The 27,661-nt window shown below is 53.4% G+C and overlaps 1 long non-coding RNA gene across 3 annotated transcripts; it reads left to right on the top strand.

The window, feature by feature from the left end:
• The first annotated feature begins 421 nt into the window (after positions 1 to 421).
• On the top strand, positions 422 to 26,580 carry LOC142051269 (uncharacterized). 3 transcript variants are annotated; one of them, XR_012658379.1, is made up of 6 exons: positions 422 to 506; positions 10,714 to 10,823; positions 20,781 to 20,972; positions 21,231 to 21,340; positions 26,024 to 26,215; positions 26,474 to 26,580. It is a non-coding gene; the product is annotated as an uncharacterized LOC142051269 (long non-coding RNA). The 3 variants fall into 3 exon arrangements; XR_012658380.1 differs by lacking the exon at positions 422 to 506 and adding an exon at positions 10,390 to 10,455; XR_012658381.1 differs by lacking the exon at positions 26,024 to 26,215 and having other exon boundaries at positions 427 to 506.
• The last annotated feature ends 1,081 nt before the right edge of the window (positions 26,581 to 27,661 follow it).

The following is a 27,661-nucleotide window of genomic DNA, read 5'->3' as shown; positions in this document are numbered from 1 at the left end:
GGCTGCCGGCGAGGTGAGCGAGCCCCTTTGGTGGGTGCAGGGGTATCTCCTTGTGTGCCTGTACTACTGGGGCTGGTGGGATGGGAAGCTTCAAATGACCCGCCGAGGCAGGCTTCTGGTATGCTAAAGGCGAGCGGGTGAGGGCAGCCCTAGGAGTTACCCGGGAGCTGATAGAAGGGAAGAGGGAAAGGAGGAGGAGGATGATGACCTTTTCCCCCTGCAGCTTCTGGGTGCAGAAGATGGCCGACTCCCCAGCTCACCAGAGCTCCCCCTCAGCCTCCCCTGGCCCCCCTTGCCCCGTGCGCCTGCCCCCAGCTCCAGCACGGGCGAGCTAGGCTACGTGCCTAGGAAGCCTCATCTGGTAAGAGCTGTAAGACACCCACGTATTCTCTTCAGGTGGAGGACGGCCTAGAGTCTGGAGCTGCAGAAGAGGCAGGGAGGAGAGGAGGGGAAAGAAGCATCTGAACGGCTAAATTGTGCCAGCAGCGCTGAGAGCGAGAGTCGCGGTGAGTCCTGGGCCACTGGGGCCCCGTTGCCTCTCTTGTGCGTCCTGGGCCCTCCCTGTCTCTCCCCCGGCCCCCTCTCTTTCCTTACCTGCTGCAAAATTTACTTTTTTTTTTTGCGCCCCCCCCCCCCCCCCCCCCCCGCACCTTCTTTCTCCATCTCGCTCTGAGTGTCTCCCTGCCTCCCCATCTTTTCAGTCCTCCCTCTCTCTGTCCTGTAGCCTGTGGCTCCTTTTTCTTTCTCCGCCTCTCTCTGCCTGGCTCTGGCTCCGTTTTTTTTTTTTTTCCTCCTGCTCTGTCCTGTAGCCTGTCGGTGTTTTGTTGTTCTCTGGCTCTCTTGATCTGACTCCCTGTGTTACCGAAAAAAGCGTTAAAATCAGAAACGACTCCTCAACACCAATTTAGTATTAAAGAGCAGGCATTCTTTATTCGCGGCGCCGGATGCACGGGGGATCGCTCCTCCTGGTGTGCGTACCTCACGCACCTTTCCCGTACAATTTGTAGATCAATGTTTTACGTATTCATACATATTCATTATTGTCCTGTCTGCTGATTGGTACAAACTTGCTCGTTCCGTATGTAAATCGCTGCGCAGGCTCGGTTGTCCTCTTCCGTTGTTCTCTTCTGTTACTTGGGTCGGTGGTGGTCTGTGAGTCGGTGGTCGCGATCTCCCCCTGCCGGAATTACCTTTTACCTTCTTGGCTCTTAATCTTGGCAGTCTTGGCTAGTTTTCTCAGTCTGCTAAGCGAAACCGCGTTTTGTCATCCTTTTCTGACAGAAGCACGTTGTCTGTTGTTCTGTTCGCATTAACGATCGCCTAGGGACTAAAATGCAGATCGACAGGTGCGCTGATTGGTACGCTCCATGTTCCCGTAATGGAACACTGTCTCTGGTTGATTTCATCACTTTGGTTACATTTCCCCTGTTTGGAAGTTCTGAAATAATAATTTTCTCAATACTTCCATCCTAGATCAATAATATTCCACTATGTCAGTTTAGTGTTTGCTTCATGTTCTGAAATTTTTCACTTGATTGTGGTCTCCAGGGTGTATGCAGGTCCCATTTTCTACCCAAAATTTTATTAATTTGTTGAAGTACCTCTGCAAAAAAATGTGGTGCTCTATCAGAGGACATTCCCGTTGGCACTCTAAATCTTGGTATTATTTCCTTCAGCAACGTTTTAACTACTACTCTAGCTTTGTCGGTGCAGCACGAGAAAGCTGCTGGCCATCTAGAAAATTTGTCAATCAGCACTGACAAATACTGCTCTATCTATTTTGTCTGGGTAACTCAGAGAACTTAATTTGCTAATAATTTCCGGGAGAATTTTTTGTTTTGTTACTCCTAAAGGTTGTTTCCTTTGGTTCAGGGGATTATTTCTAGGACAGATTGGACACTTAGCTACTATGGGTTTAACTATTCTTGTCGTGCCTACACACGCTACAGATGTTTTTAAACTCAAAACCGTAGCGCCTACAGCCTAATGTGTTTGCTCATGGTTTTCTTTTGCAAGTTCTGTCATAACTTGTGGGGTGGTTGTTGTTATTACTTGTTTTTCTGGTGTTACCTACCATCTCTCTGTGTTTTGTGATGCTTCCAATTGTTCTGCTAATTGCTCATCCAATTTATTATATCTCGGTTTCAACTTTGGAATTCTGATCTGTTTTACTGGTACTAGTGCAAGGATACCTTGCTCTGCAGTCCTCTTTGCAGCTTTATCGGTCAGTCGTTTGCTTATGTTTACAGCCGTCTGGCCAAATCGATGAGCTTTGCAACGCTTTACCGCCACTTCTTTTGGTTTCTGCACGTCTTCCGGAAGTTGGAGAATTTCTTCTTTATGCTGTATTGATGATTCTTGGGCTGATGGCAGTCCTTTCTCCTTCCCAATAGCTCCATGATCGTGGATCACACCAAATGCACGTTTGGAATCAGTCTAGATATTTATCCTTTGTCCTTCTGCCATTCGCAGAGCTCGCTTCAATGCTACCAATACTGCTTTCTGTGCTGAGGTGTTTGCAGGCAGCACCCCTGACTCCATTCCCTCGGCGGCGATAACGACAGCATATCCGGCCATTCGCTTCTCTTCTCGCCCAGAGCTTCTTCCATCTGTAAACAACTCCAGATCAGGATTTTCCCAGAGGTTTGTGTCTCAGGTCTGGTCTGCTGGAATAGACTTGTTCAATAGTTAGCAAGCGATCGTGTTCTAAATTGTCCGTAAGGTTTTCTGTTGTTAAAAACATAGCAGGATTCAGTATAGCAGTAGTCTTCGATTCCACATCGTCTTGTTCTAACAGAACAACTTGATATTTCAACATTCTGCTAAGGGATAGCCAACGACCCCCCTTTTGTTCTAAAACAGTCACCGCTATGTGCGGGACATATACTGTCATCTTCTGTCCCATTGTTAACTTTGGGGCTTCCCGGATCGGCAGCGCTGTTGTTGCTACTGCCCGTAAACACCTAGGCCATCTTTTACTCGCGTGGTCAGGTTGTTTGGAGAAGTAGCCCACAGGTCTCTTCCAGGTTCCCAGTCGCTGTGTCAGCACTCCAAGGGCTAAATGTTGTCTTTCGTGGACAAACAACTGAAAAGGTTTAGCGAAATCAGGTAGGCCTAATGCAGGGGCCATCATCGAGGCTCTTTTCAGTTCTTTGAATGCCGTTTGGCATCCGGGCGTCCAGGTTAAATATTTATCCTTTTGAGTCTTTCAATGCCTCAAATAATGGTTTTACATACAGTCTACAGTTCAGAATCCAGAGCTGATGCTATTTCATTGTTTTCAGAAAAGCTCTCAGTTCCTTCGGGCTGCTAGGTTCGGGAATTTGACAAATAGTTTCTTTCTTTTCACTTTCTAATTGTCTTTGTCTTTGAGATATTTCAAATCCTAAATAAATGGCTGCTTCTTTTCCTATTTGGGTTTTGTTTCTGGAAACTCCGCATCTTCCTTGGCCCAGAAAATTTAAAAATTTCAAAACATTTTTCTTTACTTTGTGCCGCTATCAGAATGTCATCCGCATTCTGTAACAAGATGCCTCTCCCTGGGTTCTGTTTTTTCTATATCTCTAATTTTTTTTTGCCAGCTGAGTCTCAAGTATCGTAGGACTATTTTTAAATCCTTGTGGAAGTACGGTCCATGGTAGCTGTGTCTTTCATTCTGTGGTGGGGCTTTCCCATTGCAAAGCAAATAGGCTTTGACTTTTTATGCCTGGAGGTATGCAAAAGAAGGCGTCCTTCAAATCTAGTACAGTAAACCATTTATGCTCCTCCTTTAAAAGAGGTCAGTAAAGTGTATGGATTAGCTACTACCGGATGTATATCTTGGACCACCTGATTTATAGCCCTTAAATGGTGAACTAGCTAATACTCTTTGCCTCTAGATTTCTTTACTGGCGACACAGGAGTACTATATTCTGATTCACATTCCACTAAAAGCTCATATTCTGAAAAATTTTATAATTAACTTCTGTAATCCTTTTCGAGCCTCTCGCTTAATAGGGTATTGTTTTTGTCTTACGGGCTTGGCTCCAGGCTTTAAGGTTACTTTTACCGGCTCTGCCCACTTAGATCGCTCCGGAGCTCCGCTCGCTCAAACCAAAGGAATTACTACGTTTTCCACTTCCTCGGGAACCCGTTCCTCCCTGGAGGAATCCTGTAACATAAACGCTCTCGCCTCTGTGGCTTTTGATTCTGGTATTAGTGATTTAATCTCTCCATCTTTAAAAGTTACTTGAGCATCTAATTGACCTAATAGATCTCGTCATAACAGAGGCAGTGGACATTCAGGCATATGCAGAAACTGGTGAGTTGCCCATTGCTTCTCCAATTTAAACTTTAATGGCTCTGAGAGGGGCTAATTTTTCTTTGCCCTGTTGCGCTAGCAACATCTACTGATTTATGATCAAATTTCTCTTCACGTGTATTCAATACCAAATAAGTGGCTCCCGTATCTACCAAAAATTCTATTTCTTCATTCCGTAGCTTCAGTGTAACCAGGTGTTCAGCTAGGGTTGATTCCCCTGGTCTCCTTCATGCCAAGCTACTTCAAGCATTTAACCCAGATCTCTGGATTCAGGTTGTTCTAGTTTCTGAAGGTTGTTTTCTCTCCCCCCGCCCCCATCTGGGGCTGATTGTCTTATGAATATAGAGACCAGCTGAATTGCTTTTTCTGGTTTTTCTGGGTTCAAATGAGTATATTTTCTGGTGGTCACCTTCAGTCTTTCCATAAAGGCTGAAGGGGACTCACTTAATTCTTGTCTCACTTCATAAATTTTGACCAATTTATTGCTTTTGGCATTGCTTGTCTTACTCCAAATAAAATCTCTCTCTGACATCTAGTCAACATTCCCCTGGGTCCTGGCTGATTAGGGTCCCACTCGGGATTTGTAGATGGAAAATTCTTATTCATTGTTCTCTGTAAATTCCCGTTAGCATGTGCTCCCTGCACCTGCCTTCTGGCTGTATTCAGTACTATTTTCTTGTCAGTTTCATCAAGCGAAGTATCCAGTATCACAAGTAGAGCAACACTCTTTCAAGTTCTCACCACGTTTTCCTCTTTTCAGAAACATTGCCGTAGAATCTTGTGGACATACCTCACGCTGTTTCTGCTGCTCGGGATGATTCCACGGTGTAAAGAACAAATCAACATATGCCACTTCTTCCCATTTGCCTTTCCTTTTTACAAAACAACATTAATTGCAAGATGGTACGATATTGCAATGTCTCATGTTCTGGCCATTTGTGCCCACCTTCCAATTGATACGTTGGCCACCAATGATTGCAATATTCAATTAATGGTTTCCGAGTTAGTGGGTCACCGCCCCCGACGTCTTTGCAGTGCTTCAAAATACATCGCAAAGGTGTTCTCTGTGGGATAGGTTTCCTACTCAGTAATGCTCCCGTCTCCCAGTCGACTAGTAGTTGTGATTGTGCGCTATCGCAAATAGTAGTCAGAGGGACTCCAACCCCCGTTAGAGGTCTCACTGGAAATCTGCCACTGGGATCTGTAGCCCCCTGCTAGATATCCCTGGAGACTTCAACCCCCTGTTGAAGACTCCCCTACCCTCGGGTCCCGCTCCACAGGCTTTCGCCTAGCAGAGACTTACCAACCGAGGCACCTCTTGGCCCCGACCCTGCGTGGCTTTCGCCGCGCCTTACGGGCAGGCCTGTGGGACTCAAACCCGCTATCCTATCCTATGTGGGAAACTAACCCCACGTATTATTCTACCTAAGTTTCTTCTTCAAAGAATGCCTTGTTTACCTCAATCCAGGGGATCTTGCTCAGAATTCTCTGGCCCGGGGATCGGAAGCTCTCCCGGAGAATTCCTCGGGGCCGGCTGCAGGTCCCACGATCCCACGCATCCGTCGAGATTCAAAAGCAGGTTCCCACCTGGGGTGCCAAAACTGTTACCGAAAAACGCGTTAAAATCGGAAACGACTCCTCAACACCAATTTAGTATTAAAGAGCAGGCATTCTATATTCACGGCGCCGGATGCACGGGGGATCGCTCCTCCTGGCGTGCGTACCTCACGCACCTTTCCTGTACAATTTGTAGATGAAAATTTTACATACTCATACATAGTCATTATTGTCTTGTCTAGCGATGGGTACAAACTTGCTCGTTCCGTATGTCAATCACTGCGCAGGCTCGGTTGTCCTCTTCCGTTGTTCTCTTCTGAGTAGGTGGTGTTACTTGGGTCGGTGGTGGTCTGTGAGTCGGTGGTCGCGATCTCCCCCTGCCGGAATTACCTTTTAGCTTCTCGGCTCTTACTCTTGGCAGTCTTGGCTAGTTTTCTCAGTCCGCTAAGCGAAACCGCGTTTTGTCATCCTTTTCTGACAGAAGCATGTTGTCTGTTGTTCTGCTGACATTAACGATCGCCTAGGCACTAAAATGCAGATCGACAGGTGCGCTGATTGGTACGCTCCATGTTCCCATAATGGAACACCGTCTCTGGTTGGTTGATTTCATCGCTTTGGTTACACCTGTTCCTGTTGTTCAGTTTCTTCTTTTTTGGCTTTGTGTGATTCTCTCTGTGATTCTGTTTTTCTCTGCCTCGCTTTTCCCAGCTCCCCGTCCCTCACTTTTAATGCCCGTTATCCTTCACCAGCACACTCTCCCTTGGTTCCCATCCTCGTTTCTGAATTCCTCCTGCTTTGCCACGTAGCCCGTGACTTTTTTCTTAATCTCTCTCTGTCTGCCTCAACGCTCCCCCCGTGCTTTTTAATTCGTCTGCTCTGCTCTGTACCCTGCTACTGTTCTTGCCTTTCTGAGTTCTTCTCTGTCCAGCTCCCTTGCCCTATTCATGAATTCCTGTTCTTCCTGCAGCCACCGCTGTTCCCTGTGACCTCCATCTCTCTCTGTCCAGCTCCCTGTCCCTAGGTTTTAATTCCTGCCTCTGCCCGCTGTAGCCTGTCTAGATGTTTCTCTCGGCCTCTCTCTCTGTCCGGCTCCCTCTCTCTGTGTTCTAATTCCACGTTCTCTGTCACGTGGACCCGTGCTATTTGTTTGTCCTCATCTCTCTCTGTCCAGCTCCTTGCTGCGATGTTTTATTTCCTCATTTCCTCCCTCTCTGTCTTTGTAGCCCATTGCTGTTGGTTTTTTTTTTTTTTTTCCACTTGTTTCTTCATGTGTCTCTGTCTGCCTCCCAGTCCCTGATCTTTAATTCCTCCTTCCCTGTAGGCCGCTGTTCCTTTTTTCCATTCTACATTGTGTTCTCTTTGGTCTCGTGTTCTTATTCATTGATTCCCTCCTCGCTGCCCTGTGGCTTGTCCCCATTTTATTGTTGCTTCTCTCTCCCTCTCTCTGGCTTCTTGCCCCTGTTTTTAAAATTCCTCCCTCTCTTCTCTCTTCCCTGTAGGCCGTGTGATCTTTAGCCTTTCTCCATCTCTTTCTGCCCAGCTCTCTGTGTCTATTCATTAATTCTTCCCTCTCTGCCCTGTAGCCTGTAGCTTCTGTCCTTTCTCCATCTTGCTGTCCCTGGCTCCCCCGTGACCCTATGCTAGAATTGTTTCTCTCTTCTCTCCGTACGCATTGCGATTCCTTTTGCTCTCTGTCTCCCTTTGGTTTTTTTCTTTTTTTTTTTCTGGCTCCCTGTCCCTAATTCTTAATTCTCTGCCTTCTCGTGCCCCATGGTTTGTTCTGTGGGGTTCTCTCGCGGTTCCCTCGCAGTTCCCTCCAGTCCATACTGGGCTATATTGGTCTAGTCCATACTGGGCTATATTGGTCTGTCCCGGCTTCCTCCCACTTCTTTCCCAGTGCCTCACAGTAGGTCCCGGTTCCGTCCATGGGATGAACTGTGAGGGAACTGTGAGGGAACTGTGAGGGAACTGTGAGGGAACTGTGAGGGAACTGTGAGGGAACTGTGAGGGAACTGTGAGGGAACTGTGAGGGAACTGTGAGGGAACTGTGAGGGAACTGTGAGGGAACTGTGAGGGAACTGTGAGGGAACTGTGAGGGAACTGTGAGGGAACTGTGAGGGAACTGTGAGGGAACTGTGAGGGAACTGTGAGGGAACTGTGAGGGAACTGTGAGGGAACTGTGAGGGAACTGTGAGGGAACTGTGAGGGAACTGTGAGGGAACTGTGAGGGAACTGTGAGGGAACTGTGAGGGAACTGTGAGGGAACTGTGAGGGAACTGTGAGGGAACTGTGAGGGAACTGTGAGGGAACTGTGAGGGAACTGTGAGGGAACTGTGAGGGAACTGTGAGGGAACTGTGAGGGAACTGTGAGGGAACTGTGAGGGAACTGTGAGGGAACTGTGAGGGAACTGTGAGGGAACTGTGAGGGAACTGTGAGGGAACTGTGAGGGAACTGTGAGGGAACTGTGAGGGAACTGTGAGTAGGGGGGCGGCCCCCCGGGCCCCAGCCCCCCCCCCCCCCCCGCCTGGGGCCAGGGCCCCGCGGCCGCCGGCCCCTTCCTCCTCTGCCCGCTCCCGTCGCAGACGGCTCGGTATGTGTCACGAGCGGCAGCCCCGTTCAGCAGCTCTCGGAGGGCGCGCGGCTGTGCCCGGCCGTGACCGGGGCCCGCAGGGGTTTCCCGCTCGCTCCGAGAAGGCGCTGGCCCCGAGCCGGCGCGTCCCGCCCCGCCCGGCCCTCGGCGCCCTCGCGAGCTGAGCGCGGCCCGGCCAGCAGGGGGCGCTGGCGCTCACCGGCTGGGCGCGGTGGCGGGGCCGGTGGGGGCCGTTCCTTCCGGCCGCCCTTTAAGGGCCGCCCCGCGGGGCTCGGGCTTCCGGTGGCGCGTGCGCGGCGCGTCGGAGCGGGGGCGGGAGCGGTGCGTGTGGAGGCCGAAGGGCCGGTGCGTGTGGCGGCCGGGTCGCGAGGCGTCCCTGTGCGGTGCCGGGGCCCCTCTGCGGCCCGGCGTGGGAAGCCCGCGGCCGGCGGAGCCTGCTCGGAGCTGGGCGGGGAGCGCCGCGGCGGTCCGGCCGCCGGCAGCCATCCCCTGCGGTGTCCGGCAGCCCCTCGGGACGCCTGGAGGCCTGGCGGTGCCCGAGCCTCGCCTGCGGCAGCCGCCTGAGAGAGCAGCGCGGCCGTGTCCGGGGGCCGGAGAGCGCTGGTGGGTGAGTTCGGGCAGCGGGGGGCGGGTGTGTGTCTCCGGGCGGGGCCGGGGGGCTCCGTGCCCCGCAGAGGAGCCCCGGTCGGGCATCGTTCGCTTCCGAACAATGCAGGTCTGTCCCTGGTTATTTTCTGTGTACAGTGTTTCGGGCCACCTGAAAGCCTTTGGCCGGGTAGGTTTGGTGCGGGGCGATGGCAGGTGTGGACCCTGAAAGATCTCGGGTGGGGGGCGTGGGAGGTATTTCTTGCCTTAAAACTCTGAGCCCACCTCGTGTGTCATGTCGTGTTATCATGTCGTGAGTCTCGTGACTGTGGCAAATGGCTGAGTCGGGCGTTTTCTGATAACTAACTTCTGAACGTGTGCGTGTGTAGGCACGGGGAGATTTGTGCAGGGTGACGGAGCCCCTTGTGCTTCTGTGCTAATGTCTACCTGTTCTAGACCTCCAGTGTTGGAAAGCCTTTGTTTAGTGCCTAGTTGTGGCTGCGTAAGTGCTGTTGCGCCTGCAGCTGTGCTCGCAGGGATGCTGGGTGGCTCCGCATCAAACCGGCCGCCGGGCGGCCGGGTTGTGCCGCAGAGCATGCCGGGAGCTGTAGTCCTTGCGGCTGCCGGGCGGCCGGGTTGTGCCGCAGAGCATGCCGGGAGCTGTATTCCTGGCGCAGTGGCTGCCGGCCCTGTCACGTGGTTCGCCGGGCATGGCGGGAGGCGCGGTCTTCCGGCGCTCGGGTGCCGGGCGGCCGTGGCGCGTACGGTACGCGAGGTGTATTTTTGGGGTTGGCTTCGTGTTGATTACTGGGGGCTTGCGGGTGCGGCCGCTTCCCGAGAAGCGGTGAGTTCCCCGGGAGCTGACAGAAGGGAAGAGGGAAAGGAGGAGGACGATGACCTTTTCCCCGTGCCCAGGGCGCAGATGATGGCCGCCTCCCCGGCCCACCGGAGGTCCCGCTCAGCCTCCCCTGGCCCCCCTTGCCCCGTGCGCCTGCCCCCAGCTCCGGCACCTCCCCATAAGCGTGCTGCATAGCCTTAGGCCGCCCCCAGGCCCTGTCGTGAAGGCAGCAAGCCGTCCCTCAAGCGCACTGGATTCCCCCTTGGCGCAGGGGCCCTTAGCAGTAGCGTGGGGAGGGAGCGGTGTGTCCAGAAGCCCCTGCGGAAGGAGAGGCTTTGGCCAGGGTCGATCGACGGTAATGACGGTCACTGTTTCTTCTTTCCCTCTCCCAGAGACCGTGCTGAGGACGTGGTTGTCTGTCCTTCCCCCGGGGATGCCGTTGCCTGCGGCCGTCTCAGGCTCGCGTGGCTTCTCTCTGCCCGTCCTCGCCGTCCTCGCAGCGCAGGGCCGAAAAGGGATAGACAAAGCCCTTCCCGGCTGCGGACAGGAGCTGCCTCAGCTGAAGCTGGAGACGCCAACGAAAGGTAAAGAAGAAGAAACTGAAGGTGCTCTGGCTGCCAGCTGCCTTCCTGCCGCAGGCAAGAGAGAGCCTGTCCATGCAGGTGGGGGAGGAAGGATCCCCCTTCATAGCCCGCAGCGGGCCAGGCCACCAACGTGCACCGTAGGGTCTGTACGCGTAACCCGGAGTTGGGTACGGGCGTGTAGTGCACGAGCGAGCTAGGCTACGTGCCTAGGAAGCCTCATCTGGTAAGAGCTGTAAGACACCCACGTATTCTCTTCAGGTGGAGGACGGCCTAGAGTCTGGAGCTGCAGAAGAGGCAGGGAGGAGAGGAGGGTAAAGAAGCATCTGAACGGCTAAATTGTGCCAGCAGCACTGAGAGCGAGAGTCGCGGTGAGTCCTGGGCCACTGGGGCCCCGTTGCCTCTCTTGTGCGTCCTGGGCCCTCCCTGTCTCTCCCCCGGCCCCCTCTCTTTCCTTACCTGCTGCAAAATTTACTTTTTTTTTTTGCGCCCCCCCCCCCCCCCCCCCCGCACCTTCTTTCTCCATCTCGCTCTGAGTGTCTCCCTGCCTCCCCGTCTTTTCAGTCCTCCCTCTCTCTGTCCTGTAGCCTGTGGCTCCTTTTTCTTTCTCCGCCTCTCTCTGCCTGGCTCTGGCTCCGTTTTTTTTTTTTTTATTCCTCCTGCTCTGTCCTGTAGCCTGTCGGTGTTTTGTTGTTCTCTGGCTCTCTTGATCTGACTCCCTGTGTTACCGAAAAACGCGTTAAAATCGGAAACGACTCCTCAACACCAATTTAGTATTAAAGAGCAGGCATTCTTTATTCGTGGCGCCGGATGCACGGGGGATCGCTCCTCCTGGCGTGCGTACCTCACGCACCTTTCCCGTACAATTTGTAGATCAATGTTTTACGTATTCATATATATTCATTATTGTCCTGTCTGCTGATTGGTACAAACTTGCTCGTTCCGTATGTAAATCGCTGCGCAGGCTCGGTTGTCCTCTTCCGTTGTTCTCTTCTGAGTAGGTGGTGTTACTTGGGTCGGTGGTGGTCTGTGAGTCGGTGGTCGCGATCTCCCCCTGCCGGAATTACCTTTTAGCTTCTCGGCTCTTACTCTTGGCAGTCTTGGCTAGTTTTCTCAGTCCGCTAAGCGAAACCGCGTTTTGTCATCCTTTTCTGACAGAAGCACGTTGTCTGTTGTTCTGTTCGCATTAACGATCGCCTAGGCACTAAAATGCAGATCGACAGATGCGCTGATTGGTACGCTCCATGTTCCCATAATGGAACACCGTCTCTGGTTGATTTCATCACTTTGGTTACATTTCCCCTGTTTGGAAGTTCTGAAATAATAATTTTCTCAATACTTCCATCCTAGATCAATAATATTCCACTATGTCAGTTTAGTGTTTGCTTCATGTTCTGAAATTTTTCACTTGATTGTGGTCTCCAGGGTGTATGCAGGTCCCATTTTCTACCCAAAATTTTATTAATTTGTTGAAGTACCTCTGCAAAAAAATGTGGTGCTCTATCAGAGGACATTCCCGTTGGCACTCTAAATCTTGGTATTATTTCCTTCAGCAACGTCTTAACTACTACTCTAGCTTTGTCGGTGCAGCACGAGAAAGCTGCTGGCCATCTAGAAAATTTGTCAATCAGCACTGACAAATACTGCTCTATCTATTTTGTCTGGGTAACTCAGAGAACTTAATTTGCTAATAATTTCCGGGAGAATTTTTTGTTTTGTTACTCCTAAAGGTTGTTTCCTTTGGTTCAGGGGATTATTTCTAGGACAGATTGGACACTTAGCTACTATGGGTTTAACTATTCTTGTCGTGCCTACACACGCTACAGATGTTTTTAAACTCAAAACCGTAGCGCCTACAGCCTAATGTGTTTGCTCATGGTTTTCTTTTGCAAGTTCTGTCATAACTTGTGGGGTGGTTGTTGTTATTACTTGTTTTTCTGGTGTTACCTACCATCTCTCTGTGTTTTGTGATGCTTCCAATTGTTCTGCTAATTGCTCATCCAATTTATTATATCTCGGTTTCAACTTTGGAATTCTGATCTGTTTTACTGGTACTAGTGCAAGGATACCTTGCTCTGCAGTCCTCTTTGCAGCTTTATCGGTCAGTCGTTTGCTTATGTTTACAGCCGTCTGGCCAAATTGATGAGCTTTGCAACGCTTTACCGCCACTTCTTTTGGTTTCTGCACGTCTTCCGGAAGTTGGAGAATTTCTTCTTTATGCTGTATTGATGATTCTTGGGCTGATGGCAGTCCTTTCTCCTTCCCAATAGCTCCATGATCGTGGATCACACCAAATGCACGTTTGGAATCAGTCTAGATATTTATCCTTTGTCCTTCTGCCATTCGCAGAGCTCGCTTCAATGCTACCAATACTGCTTTCTGTGCTGAGGTGTTTGCAGGCAGCACCCCTGACTCCATTCCCTCGGCGGCGATAACGACAGCATATCCGGCCATTCGCTTCTCTTCTCGCCCAGAGCTTCTTCCATCTGTAAACAACTCCAGATCAGGATTTTCCCAGAGGTTTGTGTCTCAGGTCTGGTCTGCTGGAATAGACTTGTTCAATAGTTAGCAAGCGATCGTGTTCTAAATTGTCCGTAAGGTTTTCTGTTGTTAAAAACATAGCAGGATTCAGTATAGCAGTAGTCTTCGATTCCACATCGTCTTGTTCTAACAGAACAACTTGATATTTCAACATTCTGCTAAGGGATAGCCAACGACCCCCCTTTTGTTCTAAAACAGTCACCGCTATGTGCGGGACATATACTGTCATCTTCTGTCCCATTGTTAACTTTGGGGCTTCCCGGATCGGCAGCGCTGTTGTTGCTACTGCCCGTAAACACCTAGGCCATCTTTTACTCGCGTGGTCAGGTTGTTTGGAGAAGTAGCCCACAGGTCTCTTCCAGGTTCCCAGTCGCTGTGTCAGCACTCCAAGGGCTAAATGTTGTCTTTCGTGGACAAACAACTGAAAAGGTTTAGCGAAATCAGGTAGGCCTAATGCAGGGGCCATCATCGAGGCTCTTTTCAGTTCTTTGAATGCCGTTTGGCATCCGGGCGTCCAGGTTAAATATTTATCCTTTTGAGTCTTTCAATGCCTCAAATAATGGTTTTACATACAGTCTACAGTTCAGAATCCAGAGCTGATGCTATTTCATTGTTTTCAGAAAAGCTCTCAGTTCCTTCGGGCTGCTAGGTTCGGGAATTTGACAAATAGTTTCTTTCTTTTCACTTTCTAATTGTCTTTGTCTTTGAGATATTTCAAATCCTAAATAAATGGCTGCTTCTTTTCCTATTTGGGTTTTGTTTCTGGAAACTCCGCATCTTCCTTGGCCCAGAAAATTTAAAAATTTCAAAACATTTTTCTTTACTTTGTGCCGCTATCAGAATGTCATCCGCATTCTGTAACAAGATGCCTCTCCCTGGGTTCTGTTTTTTCTATATCTCTAATTTTTTTTTGCCAGCTGAGTCTCAAGTATCGTAGGACTATTTTTAAATCCTTGTGGAAGTACGGTCCATGGTAGCTGTGTCTTTCATTCTGTGGTGGGGCTTTCCCATTGCAAAGCAAATAGGCTTTGACTTTTTATGCCTGGAGGTATGCAAAAGAAGGCGTCCTTCAAATCTAGTACAGTAAACCATTTATGCTCCTCCTTTAAAAGAGGTCAGTAAAGTGTATGGATTAGCTACTACCGGATGTATATCTTGGACCACCTGATTTATAGCCCTTAAATCGTGAACTAGCTAATACTCTTTGCCTCTAGATTTCTTTACTGGCGACACAGGAGTACTATATTCTGATTCACATTCCACTAAAAGCTCATATTCTGAAAAATTTTATAATTAACTTCTGTAATCCTTTTCGAGCCTCTCGCTTAATAGGGTATTGTTTTTGTCTTACGGGCTTGGCTCCAAGCTTTAAGGTTACTTTTACCGGCTCTGCCCACTTAGATCGCTCCGGAGCTCCGCTCGCTCAAACCAAAGGAATTACTACGTTTTCCACTTCCTTGGGAACCTGTTCCTCCCTGGAGGAATCCTGTAACATAAACGCTCTCGCCTCTGTGGCTTTTGATTCTGGTATTAGTGATTTAATCTCTCCATCTTTAAAAGTTACTTGAGCATCTAATTGACCTAATAGATCTCGTCATAACAGAGGCAGTGGACATTCAGGCATATGCAGAAACTGGTGAGTTGCCCATTGCTTCTCCAATTTAAACTTTAATGGCTCTGAGAGGGGCTAATTTTTCTTTGCCCTGTTGCGCTAGCAACATCTACTGATTTATGATCAAATTTCTCTTCACGTGTATTCAATACCAAATAAGTGGCTCCCGTATCTACCAAAAATTCTATTTCTTCATTCCGTAGCTTCAGTGTAACCAGGTGTTCAGCTAGGGTTGATTCCCCTGGTCTCCTTCATGCCAAGCTACTTCAAGCATTTAACCCAGATCTCTGGATTCAGGTTGTTCTAGTTTCTGAAGGTTGTTTTCTCTCCCCCCGCCCCCATCTGGGGCTGATTGTCTTATGAATATAGAGACCAGCTGAATTGCTTTTTCTGGTTTTTCTGGGTTCAAATGAGTATATTTTCTGGTGGTCACCTTCAGTCTTTCCATAAAGGCTGAAGGGGACTCACTTAATTCTTGTCTCACTTCATAAATTTTGACCAATTTATTGCTTTTGGCATTGCTTGTCTTACTCCAAATAAAATCTCTCTCTGACATCTAGTCAACATTCCCCTGGGTCCTGGCTGATTAGGGTCCCACTCGGGATTTGTAGATGGAAAATTCTTATTCATTGTTCTCTGTAAATTCCCGTTAGCATGTGCTCCCTGCACCTGCCTTCTGGCTGTATTCAGTACTATTTTCTTGTCAGTTTCATCAAGCGAAGTATCCAGTATCACAAGTAGAGCAACACTCTTTCAAGTTCTCACCACGTTTTCCTCTTTTCAGAAACATTGCCGTAGAATCTTGTGGACATACCTCACGCTGTTTCTGCTGCTCGGGATGATTCCACGGTGTAAAGAACAAATCAACATATGCCACTTCTTCCCATTTGCCTTCCCTTTTTACAAAACAACATTAATTGCAAGATGGTACGATATTGCAATGTCTCATGTTCTGGCCATTTGTGCCCACCTTCCAATTGATACGTTGGCCACCAATGATTGCAATATTCAATTAATGGTTTCCGAGTTAGTGGGTCACCGCCCCCGACGTCTTTCCAGTGCTTCAAAATACATTGCAAAGGTGTTCTCTGTGGGATAGGTTTCCTACTCAGTAATGCTCCCGTCTCCCAGTCAACTAGTAGTTGTGATTGTGCGCTATCGCAAATAGTAGTCAGAGGGACTCCAACCCCCGTTAGAGGTCTCACTGGAAATCTGCCACTGGGATCTGTAGCCCCCTGCTAGATATCCCTGGAGACTTCAACCCCCTGTTGAAGACTCCCCTACCCTCGGGTCCCGCTCCACAGGCTTTCGCCTAGCAGAGACTTACCAACCGAGGCACCTCTTGGCCCCGACCCTGCGTGGCTTTCGCCGCGCCTTACGGGCAGGCCTGTGGGACTCAAACCCGCTATCCTATCCTATGTGGGAAACTAACCCCACGTATTATTCTACCTAAGTTTCTTCTTCAAAGAATGCCTTGTTTACCTCAATCCAGGGGATCTTGCTCAGAATTCTCTGGCCCGGGGATCGGAAGCTCTCCCGGAGAATTCCTCGGGGCCGGCTGCAGGTCCCACGATCCCACGGATCCGTCGAGATTCAAAAGCAGGTTCCCACCTGGGGTGCCAAAACTGTTACCGAAAAACGCGTTAAAATCGGAAACGACTCCTCAACACCAATTTAGTATTAAAGAGCAGGCATTCTATATTCACGGCGCCGGATGCACGGGGGATCGCTCCTCCTGGCGTGCGTACCTCACGCACCTTTCCTGTACAATTTGTAGATGAAAATTTTACATACTCATACATAGTCATTATTGTCTTGTCTAGCGATGGCGATGGGTACAAACTTGCTCGTTCCGTATGTCAATCACTGCGCAGGCTCGGTTGTCCTCTTCCGTTGTTCTCTTCTGAGTAGGTGGTGTTACTTGGGTCGGTGGTGGTCTGTGAGTCGGTGGTCGCGATCTCCCCCTGCCGGAATTACCTTTTAGCTTCTCGGCTCTTACTCTTGGCAGTCTTGGCTAGTTTTCTCAGTCCGCTAAGCGAAACCGCGTTTTGTCATCCTTTTCTGACAGAAGCATGTTGTCTGTTGTTCTGCTGACATTAACGATCGCCTAGGCACTAAAATGCAGATCGACAGGTGCGCTGATTGGTACGCTCCATGTTCCCGTAATGGAACACCGTCTCTGGTTGGTTGATTTCATCGCTTTGGTTACACCTGTTCCTGTTGTTCAGTTTCTTCTTTTTTGGCTTTGTGTGATTCTCTCTGTGATTCTGTTTTTCTCTGCCTCGCTTTTCCCAGCTCCCCGTCCCTCACTTTTAATGCCCGTTATCCTTCACCAGCACACTCTCCCTTGGTTCCCATCCTCGTTTCTGAATTCCTCCCTCTTTGCCACGTAGCCCGTGACTTTTTTCTTAATCTCTCTCTGTCTGCCTCAACGCTCCCCCCGTGCTTTTTAATTCGTCTGCTCTGCTCTGTACCCTGCTACTGTTCTTGCCTTTCTGAGTTCTTCTCTGTCCAGCTCCCTTTCCCTATTCATGAATTCCTGTTCTTCCTGCAGCCACCGCTGTTCCCTGTGACCTCCATCTCTCTCTGTCCAGCTCCCTGTCCCTAGGTTTTAATTCCTGCCTCTGCCCGCTGTAGCCTGTCTAGATGTTTCTCTCGGCCTCTCTCTCTGTCCGGCTCCCTCTCTCTGTGTTCTAATTCCACGTTCTCTGTCACGTGGACCCGTGCTATTTGTTTGTCCTCATCTCTCTCTGTCCAGCTCCTTGCTGCGATGTTTTATTTCCTCATTTCCTCCCTCTCTGTCTTTGTAGCCCATTGCTGTTGGTTTGTTTGTTGTTTTTTTTTTTTCCACTTGTTTCTTCATGTGTCTCTGTCTGCCTCCCAGTCCCTGATCTTTAATTCCTCCTTCCCTGTAGGCCGCTGTTCCTTTTTTCCATTCTACATTGTGTTCTCTTTGGTCTCGTGTTCTTATTCATTGATTCCCTCCTCGCTGCCCTGTGGCTTGTCCCCATTTTATTGTTGCTTCTCTCTCCCTCTCTCTGGCTTCTTGCCCCTGTTTTTAAAATTCCTCCCTCTCTTCTCTCTTCCCTGTAGGCCGTGTGATCTTTAGCCTTTCTCCATGTCTTTCTGCCCAGCTCTCTGTGTCTATTCATTAATTCTTCCCTCTCTGCCCTGTAGCCTGTAGCTTCTGTCCTTTCTCCATCTTGCTGTCCCTGGCTCCCGCGTGACCCTATGCTAGAATTGTTTCTCTCTTCTCTCCGTACGCATTGCGATTCCTTTTGCTCTCTGTCTCCCTTTGGTTTTTTTCTTTTTTTTTTTCTGGCTCCCTGTCCCTAATTCTTAATTCTCTGCCTTCTCGTGCCCCATGGTTTGTTCTGTGGGGTTCTCTCGCGGTTCCCTCGCAGTTCCCTCCAGTCCATACTGGGCTATATTGGTCTAGTCCATACTGGGCTATATTGGTCTAGTCCATACTGGGCTATATTGGTCTGTCCCGGCTTCCTCCCACTTCTTTCCCAGTGCCTCACAGTAGGTCCCGGTTCCGTCCATGGGATGAACTGTGAGGAACTGTGAGGGAACTGTGAGGGAACTGTGAGGGAACTGTGAGGGAACTGTGAGGGAACTGTGAGGGAACTGTGAGGGAACTGTGAGGGAACTGTGAGGGAACTGTGAGGGAACTGTGAGGGAACTGTGAGGGAACTGTGAGGGAACTGTGAGGGAACTGTGAGGGAACTGTGAGGGAACTGTGAGGGAACTGTGAGGGAACTGTGAGGGAACTGTGAGGGAACTGTGAGGGAACTGTGAGGGAACTGTGAGGGAACTGTGAGGGAACTGTGAGGGAACTGTGAGGGAACTGTGAGGGAACTGTGAGGGAACTGTGAGGGAACTGTGAGGGAACTGTGAGGGAACTGTGAGGGAACTGTGAGGGAACTGTGAGGGAACTGTGAGGGAACTGTGAGGGAACTGTGAGGGAACTGTGAGGGAACTGTGAGGGAACTGTGAGGGAACTGTGAGGGAACTGTGAGGGAACTGTGAGGGAACTGTGAGGGAACTGTGAGGGAACTGTGAGGGAACTGTGAGGGAACTGTGAGGGAACTGTGAGGGAACTGTGAGGGAACTGTGAGGGAACTGTGAGGGAACTGTGAGGGAACTGTGAGGGAACTGTGAGGGAACTGTGAGGGAACTGTGAGGGAACTGTGAGGGAACTGTGAGGGAACTGTGAGGGAACTGTGAGGGAACTGTGAGGGAACTGTGAGTAGGGGGGCGGCCCCCCGGGCCCCAGCCCCCCCCCCCCCGCCTGGGGCCAGGGCGCCGCGGCCGCCGGCCCCTTCCTCCTATGCCCGCTCCCGTCGCAGACGGCTCGGTATGTGTCACGAGCGGCAGCCGCGTTCAGCAGCTCTCGGAGGGCGCGCGGCTGTGCCCGGCCGTGACCGGGGCCCGCAGGGGTTTCCCGCTCGCTCCGAGAAGGCGCTGGCCCCGAGCCGGCGCGTCCCGCCCCGCCCGGCCCTCGGCGCCCTCGCGAGCTGAGCGCGGCCCGGCCAGCAGGGGGCGCTGGCGCTCACCGGCTGGGCGCGGTGGCGGGGCCGGTGGGGGCCGTTCCTTCCGGCCGCCCTTTAAGGGCCGCCCCGCGGGGCTCGGGCTTCCGGTGGCGCGTGCGCGGCGCGTCGGAGCGGGGGCGGGAGCGGTGCGTGTGGAGGCCGAAGGGCCGGTGCGTGTGGCGGCCGGGTCGCGAGGCGTCCCTGTGCGGTGCCGGGGCCCCTCTGCGGCCCGGCGTGGGAAGCCCGCGGCCGGCGGAGCCTGCTGGGAGCTGGGCGGGGAGCGCCGCGGCGGTCCGGCCGCCGGCAGCCATCCCCTGCGGTGGCCGGCAGCCCCTCGGGACGCCTGGAGGCCTGGCGGTGCCCGAGCCTCGCCTGCGGCAGCCGCCTGAGAGAGCAGCGCGGCCGTGTCCGGGGGCCGGAGAGCGCTGGTGGGTGAGTTCGGGCAGCGGGGGGCGGGTGTGTGTCTCCGGGCGGGGCCGGGGGGCTCCGTGCCCCGCAGAGGAGCCCCGGTCGGGCATCGTTCGCTTCCGAACAATGCAGGTCTGTCCCTGGTTATTTTCTGTGTACAGTGTTTCGGGCCACCTGAAAGCCTTTGGCCGGGTAGGTTTGGTGCGGGGCGATGGCAGGTGTGGACCCTGAAAGATCTCGGGTGGGGGGCGTGGGAGGTATTTCTTGCCTTAAAACTCTGAGCCCACCTCGTGTGTCATGTCGTGTTATCATGTCGTGAGTCTCGTGACTGTGGCAAATGGCTGAGTCGGGCGTTTTCTGATAACTAACTTCTGAACGTGTGCGTGTGTAGGCACGGGGAGATTTGTGCAGGGTGACGGAGCCCCTTGTGCTTCTGTGCTAATGTCTACCTGTTCTAGACCTCCAGTGTTGGAAAGCCTTTGTTTAGTGCCTAGTTGTGGCTGCGTAACTGCTGTTGCGCCTGCAGCTGTGCTCGCAGGGATGCTGGGTGGCTCCGCATCAAACCGGCCGCCGGGCGGCCGGGTTGTGCCGCAGAGCATGCCGGGAGCTGTAGTCCTTGCGGCTGCCGGGCGGCCGGGTTGTGCCGCAGAGCATGCCGGGAGCTGTATTCCTGGCGCAGTGGCTGCCGGCCCTGTCACGTGGTTCGCCGGGCATGGCGGGAGGCGCAGTCTTCCGGCGCTCGGGTGCCGGGCGGCCGTGGCGCGTACGGTACGCGAGGTGTATTTTTGGGGTTGGCTTCGTGTTGATTACTGGGGGCTTGCGGGTGCGGCCGCTTCCCGAGAAGCGGTGAGTTCCCCGGGAGCTGACAGAAGGGAAGAGGGAAAGGAGGAGGACGATGACCTTTTCCCCGTGCCCAGGGCGCAGATGATGGCCGCCTCCCCGGCCCACCGGAGGTCCCGCTCAGCCTCCCCGGGCACCCCTTGCCCCGTGCGCCTGCCCCCAGCTCCGGCACCTCCCCATAAGCGTGCTGCATAGCCTTAGGCCGCCCCCAGGCCCTGTCGTGAAGGCAGCAAGCCGTCCCTCAAGCGCACTGGATTCCCCCTTGGTGCAGGGGCCCTTAGCAGTAGCGTGGGGAGGGAGCGGTGTGTCCAGAAGCCCCTGCGGAAGGAGAGGCTTTGGCCAGGGTCGATCGACGGTAATGACGGTCACTGTTTCTTCTTTCCCTCTCCCAGAGACCGTGCTGAGGACGTGGTTGTCTGTCCTTCCCCCGGGGATGCCGTTGCCTGCGGCCGTCTCAGGCTCGCGTGGCTTCTCTCTGCCCGTCCTCGCCGTCCTCGCAGCGCAGGGCCGAAAAGGGATAGACAAAGCCCTTCCCGGCTGCGGACAGGAGCTGCCTCAGCTGAAGCTGGAGACGCCAACGAAAGGTGAAGAAGAAGAAACTGAAGGTGCTCTGGCTGCCAGCTGCCTTCCTGCCGCAGGCAAGAGAGAGCCTGTCCATGCAGGTGGGGGAGGAAGGATCCCCCTTCATAGCCCGCAGCGGGCCAGGCCACCAACGTGCACCGTAGGGTCTGTACGCGTAACCCGGAGTTGGGTACGGGCGTGTAGTGCACGAGCGAGCTAGGCTACGTGCCTAGGAAGCCTCATCTGGTAAGAGCTGTAAGACACCCACGTATTCTCTTCAGGTGGAGGACGGCCTAGAGTCTGGAGCTGCAGAAGAGGCAGGGAGGAGAGGAGGGGAAAGAAGCATCTGAACGGCTAAATTGTGCCAGCAGCGCTGAGAGCGAGAGTCGCGGTGAGTCCTGGGCCACTGGGGCCCCGTTGCCTCTCTTGTGCGTCCTGGGCCCTCCCTGTCTCTCCCCCGGCCCCCTCTCTTTCCTTACCTGCTGCAAAATTTACTTTTTTTTTTTGCGCCCCCCCCCCCCCCCCCCCCCGCACCTTCTTTCTCCATCTCGCTCTGAGTGTCTCCCTGCCTCCCCATCTTTTCAGTCCTCCCTCTCTCTGTCCTGTAGCCTGTGGCTCCTTTTTCTTTCTCCGCCTCTCTCTGCCTGGCTCTGGCTCCGTTTTTTTTTTTTTCCTCCTGCTCTGTCCTGTAGCCTGTCGGTGTTTTGTTGTTCTCTGGCTCTCTTGATCTGACTCCCTGTGTTACCGAAAAACGCGTTAAAATCGGAAACGACTCCTCAACACCAATTTAGTATTAAAGAGCAGGCATTCTATATTCACGGCGCCGGATGCACGGGGGATCGCTCCTCCTGGCGTGCGTACCTCACGCACCTTTCCTGTACAATTTGTAGATGAAAATTTTACATACTCATACATAGTCATTATTGTCTTGTCTAGCGATGGGTACAAACTTGCTCGTTCCGTATGTCAATCACTGCGCAGGCTCGGTTGTCCTCTTCCGTTGTTCTCTTCTGAGTAGGTGGTGTTACTTGGGTCGGTGGTGGTCTGTGAGTCGGTGGTCGCGATCTCCCCCTGCCGGAATTACCTTTTAGCTTCTCGGCTCTTACTCTTGGCAGTCTTGGCTAGTTTTCTCAGTCCGCTAAGCGAAACCGCGTTTTGTCATCCTTTTCTGACAGAAGCATGTTGTCTGTTGTTCTGCTGACATTAACGATCGCCTAGGCACTAAAATGCAGATCGACAGGTGCGCTGATTGGTACGCTCCATGTTCCCGTAATGGAACACCGTCTCTGGTTGGTTGATTTCATCGCTTTGGTTACACCTGTTCCTGTTGTTCAGTTTCTTCTTTTTTGGCTTTGTGTGATTCTCTCTGTGATTCTGTTTTTCTCTGCCTCGCTTTTCCCAGCTCCCCGTCCCTCACTTTTAATGCCCGTTATCCTTCACCAGCACACTCTCCCTTGGTTCCCATCCTCGTTTCTGAATTCCTCCCTCTTTGCCACGTAGCCCGTGACTTTTTTCTTAATCTCTCTCTGTCTGCCTCAACGCTCCCCCCGTGCTTTTTAATTTGTCTTCTCTGCTCTGTACCCTGCTACTGTTCTTGCCTTTCTGAGTTCTTCTCTGTCCAGCTCCCTTTCCCTATTCATGAATTCCTGTTCTTCCTGCAGCCACCGCTGTTCCCTGTGACCTCCATCTCTCTCTGTCCAGCTCCCTGTCCCTAGGTTTTAATTCCTGCCTCTGCCCGCTGTAGCCTGTCTAGATGTTTCTCTCGGCCTCTCTCTCTGTCCGGCTCCCTCTCTCTGTGTTCTAATTCCACGTTCTCTGTCACGTGGACCCGTGCTATTTGTTTGTCCTCATCTCTCTCTGTCCAGCTCCTTGCTGCGATGTTTTATTTCCTCATTTCCTCCCTCTCTGTCTTTGTAGCCCATTGCTGTTGGTTTGTTTGTTGTTTTTTTTTTTTCCACTTGTTTCTTCATGTGTCTCTGTCTGCCTCCCAGTCCCTGATCTTTAATTCCTCCTTCCCTGTAGGCCGCTGTTCCTTTTTTCCATTCTACATTGTGTTCTCTTTGGTCTCGTGTTCTTATTCATTGATTCCCTCCTCGCTGCCCTGTGGCTTGTCCCCATTTTATTGTTGCTTCTCTCTCCCTCTCTCTGGCTTCTTGCCCCTGTTTTTAAAATTCCTCCCTCTCTTCTCTCTTCCCTGTAGGCCGTGTGATCTTTAGCCTTTCTCCATGTCTTTCTGCCCAGCTCTCTGTGTCTATTCATTAATTCTTCCCTCTCTGCCCTGTAGCCTGTAGCTTCTGTCCTTTCTCCATCTTGCTGTCCCTGGCTCCCGCGTGACCCTATGCTAGAATTGTTTCTCTCTTCTCTCCGTACGCATTGCGATTCCTTTTGCTCTCTGTCTCCCTTTGGTTTTTTTCTTTTTTTTTTTCTGGCTCCCTGTCCCTAATTCTTAATTCTCTGCCTTCTCGTGCCCCATGGTTTGTTCTGTGGGGTTCTCTCGCGGTTCCCTCGCAGTTCCCTCCAGTCCATACTGGGCTATATTGGTCTAGTCCATACTGGGCTATATTGGTCTAGTCCATACTGGGCTATATTGGTCTGTCCCGGCTTCCTCCCACTTCTTTCCCAGTGCCTCACAGTAGGTCCCGGTTCCGTCCATGGGATGAACTGTGAGGGAACTGTGAGGGAACTGTGAGGGAACTGTGAGGGAACTGTGAGGGAACTGTGAGGGAACTGTGAGGGAACTGTGAGGGAACTGTGAGGGAACTGTGAGGGAACTGTGAGGGAACTGTGAGGGAACTGTGAGGGAACTGTGAGGGAACTGTGAGGGAACTGTGAGGGAACTGTGAGGGAACTGTGAGGGAACTGTGAGGGAACTGTGAGGGAACTGTGAGGGAACTGTGAGGGAACTGTGAGGGAACTGTGAGGGAACTGTGAGGGAACTGTGAGGGAACTGTGAGGGAACTGTGAGGGAACTGTGAGGGAACTGTGAGGGAACTGTGAGGGAACTGTGAGGGAACTGTGAGGGAACTGTGAGGGAACTGTGAGGGAACTGTGAGGGAACTGTGAGGGAACTGTGAGGGAACTGTGAGGGAACTGTGAGGGAACTGTGAGGGAACTGTGAGGGAACTGTGAGGGAACTGTGAGGGAACTGTGAGTAGGGGGGCGGCCCCCCGGGCCCCAGCCCCCCCCCCCCCGCCTGGGGCCAGGGCGCCGCGGCCGCCGGCCCCTTCCTCCTATGCCCGCTCCCGTCGCAGACGGCTCGGTATGTGTCACGAGCGGCAGCCGCGTTCAGCAGCTCTCGGAGGGCGCGCGGCTGTGCCCGGCCGTGACCGGGGCCCGCAGGGGTTTCCCGCTCGCTCCGAGAAGGCGCTGGCCCCGAGCCGGCGCGTCCCGCCCCGCCCGGCCCTCGGCGCCCTCGCGAGCTGAGCGCGGCCCGGCCAGCAGGGGGCGCTGGCGCTCACCGGCTGGGCGCGGTGGCGGGGCCGGTGGGGGCCGTTCCTTCCGGCCGCCCTTTAAGGGCCGCCCCGCGGGGCTCGGGCTTCCGGTGGCGCGTGCGCGGCGCGTCGGAGCGGGGGCGGGAGCGGTGCGTGTGGAGGCCGAAGGGCCGGTGCGTGTGGCGGCCGGGTCGCGAGGCGTCCCTGTGCGGTGCCGGGGCCCCTCTGCGGCCCGGCGTGGGAAGCCCGCGGCCGGCGGAGCCTGCTGGGAGCTGGGCGGGGAGCGCCGCGGCGGTCCGGCCGCCGGCAGCCATCCCCTGCGGTGGCCGGCAGCCCCTCGGGACGCCTGGAGGCCTGGCGGTGCCCGAGCCTCGCCTGCGGCAGCCGCCTGAGAGAGCAGCGCGGCCGTGTCCGGGGGCCGGAGAGCGCTGGTGGGTGAGTTCGGGCAGCGGGGGGCGGGTGTGTGTCTCCGGGCGGGGCCGGGGGGCTCCGTGCCCCGCAGAGGAGCCCCGGTCGGGCATCGTTCGCTTCCGAACAATGCAGGTCTGTCCCTGGTTATTTTCTGTGTACAGTGTTTCGGGCCACCTGAAAGCCTTTGGCCGGGTAGGTTTGGTGCGGGGCGATGGCAGGTGTGGACCCTGAAAGATCTCGGGTGGGGGGCGTGGGAGGTATTTCTTGCCTTAAAACTCTGAGCCCACCTCGTGTGTCATGTCGTGTTATCATGTCGTGAGTCTCGTGACTGTGGCAAATGGCTGAGTCGGGCGTTTTCTGATAACTAACTTCTGAACGTGTGCGTGTGTAGGCACGGGGAGATTTGTGCAGGGTGACGGAGCCCCTTGTGCTTCTGTGCTAATGTCTACCTGTTCTAGACCTCCAGTGTTGGAAAGCCTTTGTTTAGTGCCTAGTTGTGGCTGCGTAACTGCTGTTGCGCCTGCAGCTGTGCTCGCAGGGATGCTGGGTGGCTCCGCATCAAACCGGCCGCCGGGCGGCCGGGTTGTGCCGCAGAGCATGCCGGGAGCTGTAGTCCTTGCGGCTGCCGGGCGGCCGGGTTGTGCCGCAGAGCATGCCGGGAGCTGTATTCCTGGCGCAGTGGCTGCCGGCCCTGTCACGTGGTTCGCCGGGCATGGCGGGAGGCGCAGTCTTCCGGCGCTCGGGTGCCGGGCGGCCGTGGCGCGTACGGTACGCGAGGTGTATTTTTGGGGTTGGCTTCGTGTTGATTACTGGGGGCTTGCGGGTGCGGCCGCTTCCCGAGAAGCGGTGAGTTCCCCGGGAGCTGACAGAAGGGAAGAGGGAAAGGAGGAGGACGATGACCTTTTCCCCGTGCCCAGGGCGCAGATGATGGCCGCCTCCCCGGCCCACCGGAGGTCCCGCTCAGCCTCCCCGGGCACCCCTTGCCCCGTGCGCCTGCCCCCAGCTCCGGCACCTCCCCATAAGCGTGCTGCATAGCCTTAGGCCGCCCCCAGGCCCTGTCGTGAAGGCAGCAAGCCGTCCCTCAAGCGCACTGGATTCCCCCTTGGCGCAGGGGCCCTTAGCAGTAGCGTGGGGAGGGAGCGGTGTGTCCAGAAGCCCCTGCGGAAGGAGAGGCTTTGGCCAGGGTCGATCGACGGTAATGACGGTCACTGTTTCTTCTTTCCCTCTCCCAGAGACCGTGCTGAGGACGTGGTTGTCTGTCCTTCCCCCGGGGATGCCGTTGCCTGCGGCCGTCTCAGGCTCGCGTGGCTTCTCTCTGCCCGTCCTCGCCGTCCTCGCAGCGCAGGGCCGAAAAGGGATAGACAAAGCCCTTCCCGGCTGCGGACAGGAGCTGCCTCAGCTGAAGCTGGAGACGCCAACGAAAGGTAAAGAAGAAGAAACTGAAGGTGCTCTGGCTGCCAGCTGCCTTCCTGCCGCAGGCAAGAGAGAGCCTGTCCATGCAGGTGGGGGAGGAAGGATCCCCCTTCATAGCCCGCAGCGGGCCAGGCCACCAACGTGCACCGTAGGGTCTGTACGCGTAACCCGGAGTTGGGTACGGGCGTGTAGTGCACGAGCGAGCTAGGCTACGTGCCTAGGAAGCCTCATCTGGTAAGAGCTGTAAGACACCCACGTATTCTCTTCAGGTGGAGGACGGCCTAGAGTCTGGAGCTGCAGAAGAGGCAGGGAGGAGAGGAGGGGAAAGAAGCATCTGAACGGCTAAATTGTGCCAGCAGCGCTGAGAGCGAGAGTCGCGGTGAGTCCTGGGCCACTGGGGCCCCGTTGCCTCTCTTGTGCGTCCTGGGCCCTCCCTGTCTCTCCCCCGGCCCCCTCTCTTTCCTTACCTGCTGCAAAATTTACTTTTTTTTTTTGCGCCCCCCCCCCCCCCCCCGCACCTTCTTTCTCCATCTCGCTCTGAGTGTCTCCCTGCCTCCCCATCTTTTCAGTCCTCCCTCTCTCTGTCCTGTAGCCTGTGGCTCCTTTTTCTTTCTCCGCCTCTCTCTGCCTGGCTCTGGCTCCGTTTTTTTTTTTTTTCCTCCTGCTCTGTCCTGTAGCCTGTCGGTGTTTTGTTGTTCTCTGGCTCTCTTGATCTGACTCCCTGTGTTACCGAAAAACGCGTTAAAATCGGAAACGACTCCTCAACACCAATTTAGTATTAAAGAGCAGGCATTCTTTATTCGCGGCGCCGGATGCACGGGGGATCGCTCCTCCTGGCGTGCGTACCTCACGCACCTTTCCCGTACAATTTATAGATGAAAATTTCACATACTCATACATAGTCATTATTGTCTTGTCTAGTGATGGGTACAAACTTGCTCGTTCCCTATGTCAGTCACTGCGCAGGCTCGGTTGTCCTCCCAGTACAGTGCGGGGAACGGGGACGTACAGTGCGGGGAACGGGGACGTACAAGGATCTACTGGGTTGTACTGGGAGGGAACTGGGACGTACTGGGAGGCTCTACAATGTCCTAGGATGTCCTGGGATGTAGTGTGGAGGAACTAGGATGTACAGGCTTGTACTGGGTTGTACCGGGTGGAACTGGCAGGAATTTGGGATGTACCAGGATGTACTGGGATGTACTGGGATGTACTGGGAGGGAACTGTGAAGTACTGGGATGTACTGTGAGGGAACTGGGATGTAGTGGGAGGGAACTGGGAGGGAACTGGGATGTACTGGGAGGGAACTGGGATGTACTGGGACATACTGGCAGGGAACTGGGATGTACTGGGAGGGGATTGGGACGGACTGGGTGGGAACTGGGATGTACTGGGCTGCACTGGTAGGGAACTGGGATGTACTGGGAGGAAACTGGAATGTCCCAGTTGACACCCA

The sequence above is a fragment of the Phalacrocorax aristotelis genome, unplaced genomic scaffold (assembly GCF_949628215.1).
Source record: "Phalacrocorax aristotelis unplaced genomic scaffold, bGulAri2.1 scaffold_92, whole genome shotgun sequence".
Lineage (NCBI taxonomy): Eukaryota > Metazoa > Chordata > Aves > Suliformes > Phalacrocoracidae > Phalacrocorax > Phalacrocorax aristotelis.
Note: the sequence above shows the minus strand (reverse complement) of the source record. Positions and strands in the feature narration are given on the sequence as shown.